The sequence below is a fragment of the Cinclus cinclus genome, chromosome 14 (assembly GCF_963662255.1).
Source record: "Cinclus cinclus chromosome 14, bCinCin1.1, whole genome shotgun sequence".
In the NCBI taxonomy this organism is placed as follows: Eukaryota; Metazoa; Chordata; class Aves; order Passeriformes; family Cinclidae; genus Cinclus; species Cinclus cinclus.
Genome location: NC_085059.1, coordinates 12,071,508 through 12,075,038, shown reverse-complemented (window position 1 = coordinate 12,075,038; position 3,531 = coordinate 12,071,508).

Genomic DNA, 3,531 nt, shown 5'->3' with positions numbered 1-3,531 from the left:
CACTCACTTTCCTGCAGGGAGCCTGGTCCTGCAGCCAGAGCTCTCAGAAACCTCCGATGTTCATGACTGGATTTCTTGACATTAGCCAGGCCTGGCTATATATTACTGGGATATACAATCAAGGCTCAGAGGTTTGCATACAGTAGCTGGCATTTGTAAGACACGGAAATCAAGGAGTGTGACCAAGAGGGATTTTTCAATGTGAAAATTGAGTGCTTAAGGGTGCTTACGCCAGCTGAACCAAAACCACAAGGGGAAAAGGACTGCCTAGTAAAGGAGCAAACAATTGCATTTTAAGAATGGTAAGGGTGAGGGGAGGAGTGAGGGGATCTGAAGCTGAAATGCATTTCATACAGACTCTGGGCCAGTGCAGGCAATGGCACAGGGGAGGACACTGAACTGGAAGCCACCTCAAGTGCCACAGGGGACAAACCCCCATGCTCTCCATTCATTCTCTCCAGGCACATGGGAACACACCTTGCAACAGCCTCAAGTAAATGTTGTAAGGATCTCGTAAGAAAACTGGAGGCAATGCATTCATCATAGGAAGGATCTGGATGCTCCATGTGCCATTTCCGAAATGTCTCCATGAAAGACCTGGGTGCTTCTTACCTTCCCCAGGTGACTCTTGGCACAACTGTGAGGGTGGAACTTGCTGTTTGATGTCATCACCTTATGAAGTCACTTCCAGAAGAAACCACAGAGGCAAATGCTGGGGCAAATTCCTGGACAGACAAAATTCTTGCATTAGCACGGACTGATTATTCTTAATTTACTGGGCTTGCATTGCTGAGCAGTTTAGGCACACACCTGCTCCAATCAGGAGGAGAAAATCAGCCATGGTGGTGCTGTGTGGACATGGATATCATCCCTCCTGGCATCCCAGGGGAACAGCCTGCCTCCATGCCAAGGTGGGAGCAGCCAGCAGTGAGATGGAGAGCATTACCCCATCCTGTCACCTGGCTAACAGCAAAAACTGACGAGCACTCCCATAAAGGGCTGTGCCTTTGAGCTTTAGGGGATCATCCTCCCTTTTTCGTGCACCTGTCATGTCTGGAAGAGGTGCAGGAGCCCATGCACAGACCTGTGCTCTCACTGGGACCCTTCCCAAGGCTCCAGAATCCCTGCAGTCCATGTGGACTGGCTGACTCTGACCAGAGAACCTCCTGGGCTCCTTCCAGAGTTCCCTTGCAAAGGAGTTGCTAGCTCCTCACCAAAGAATCCAGCTCTGTGACAGATCTTCAGCTTTTATGTAAACATGCCAGTGGGATACCTCACATTCATGATTGCTCCTTGCCTTGGATCTTTAGGAGAAAGAGCATTAACAATTGCCAATTTACTTCAGTTAGTCAGCATCTCTGTACTGCAAGTCTGGACACTCTGTGAGAACTTATTCCAGGACACACGTTTCCCAATATGTAACTTTGAGAAAGCCAAAAATACTTGTTTCTTGGAGCAAACAGTAGTGAAAAATTGAAATTAGCTCATGCAGAAGAACTCATTAACTTAATTGACAGTTCCCCCATTAATCTGAGGCTGAAAGGGCAAGAGAAAATGCACACACTTAGAGGAAGCTGTGAAAAGTGCAAAGCTTTCAAAGTTGTTTTCTTGCAGGGTTGAAAAGCTCCTCAGAGGAGGGAAAGGTGAAGCAGGGCTGAGGACCTGGCAGAATACAAGACAGCACAAAGACAATGCTGAAGCGGGGATGGGGCAACCTGGGAATTGTGCTCATCACCCAAATCCATGGATGCTACACCCCGACCTTGTGCTGAGCCATCATGTGCACATACACCAACCAAAAATTCCAATGGGATCCACCTTGTGGTTTTACTCTGCTGAACACCCAAGGCTCCAGACAAGGCCAATGAAGAGGCAGCGATGACCAGCACAGCAGCCTGGACATGTTCCAAGGGATGCTGTGATCCCTCCAGCCCCATCCTGGATCCAGAGGTGTGTCATATACATGTTAGAAGTAACCACATCAATCTGTCCTTCCAGCCAGGAGAACTGGCTGGGTGAGGACATGTACTTGTCTTTCTCATGTCCAAACCTTACGAGGTGAGAGAGGTTAATTAACAGAAAACCCACCTCCTCTTCAGCTATTCCAGCACCAGTCTGGACAGCCAGGAGGAGGAAGGGCAGGAGGAATGTTGCTGCATCCGGACTGAGCCATAACTCACAAACTTTTGCTTTCTAATGTGGTCCTGCAGAGCTGTGGGACCCCATTCCCAGAGCTCCATAGCACATCTGATGCCACTGCCTCCCATTTCAATATGATTTTTGCAGTTTACTGGACCTGAGCTCCCACCATGGGGAAAGAAAAGGATTATTCTCTGGCCTTGTTTCAGAGCTGCTGCTGGGAAGGTCTGATCTACAGCCCTGCAGGAGCTGAGCAGTGAACCCAGCACACAGCACACTGCAGGCATCTCTCCTACTCTGCTCTCTCAGCCTCGAGTTTCTGCTTTTTAATTTCCTGTGGCCACAGAGCACCACTGGAGGGTCTCCCAGGGACAGTGTTTCCCATACAACATGGTCAAGGTTGGTGGGGGTGACACCGTAAGTTACATCAGTCGCAGCACAGGGGAGTTGCTGGCAAGAAAGCTATTTCTGATGAATTATCCAAATATTTCAAGACACAATCAGCCTTACAGCAAAAAAAAACCCTCTCTAGGGGAATATTTACCCTGGTGGTGGCTGGCAATTTGAACCTGGAAGCAAATGGGGAAAGGTGACTGCAGGAGCAGCAACACTCTGCCTTGGGGTGCAACTCGGTGGGCTCTTGGGGAGCAGGTATCAAGCTGCCTGGGAGGAGAAGCCAGCACAGCAGAGGAAGCTGCACTTTAGGCAGATGCTTGAGCCCCATCTTCACAGAGCAGCACAGCTCCAGCGATGCCACCACCAGGGAATGGCCCAAACCTTGTACACGAGCTACTTTTGCTCAGAGCAGAGCAAATTATGCTTTTCTCAAGAGGAACCTGAGGCTGAGTCTCTGGCCCCAAACCAGCGCCTACCACTAAATCCTTGCTGTCCAAGTCTGCTGTGAAGTTCCAGCTCAGGGAGAGTGTGCATGCCTTCCCTATGTCCTATTTTAATATTATTATTTACATTTCACAGCAATGCTCACCTTGTTTACAGGTCTGTGGGATGCCCCAGAAGTTATGAAGAAATTACTACATTATGGCCAAATGACTAAAATTATGGCTAAACAAGCACTGACCATAAAACTTGAAGCCTTTCCAAGCCGTCCTTCTCATTCCCAAGTATTTTTGCCTCCTTACTGGTCACAATTCTCAACATCCCCAGCACAGCTCTGTGTCATAGCAAGACAATGCAGCTTTCTGAGCTGAATTACTTGATGGGGATTTTTTTTCCACAGAGTATGTAAATAAGTATCAATATTCTAAACCAAAGACCTCCCAGTAACTAAATATTATTTAACTTAAATTTATCTTCAAACCAAACAGCTTTGTCACATATGTACAATAATAAAGAAACAAATTACAAAGGAGGAATTTGATTTTATTGGTTTTA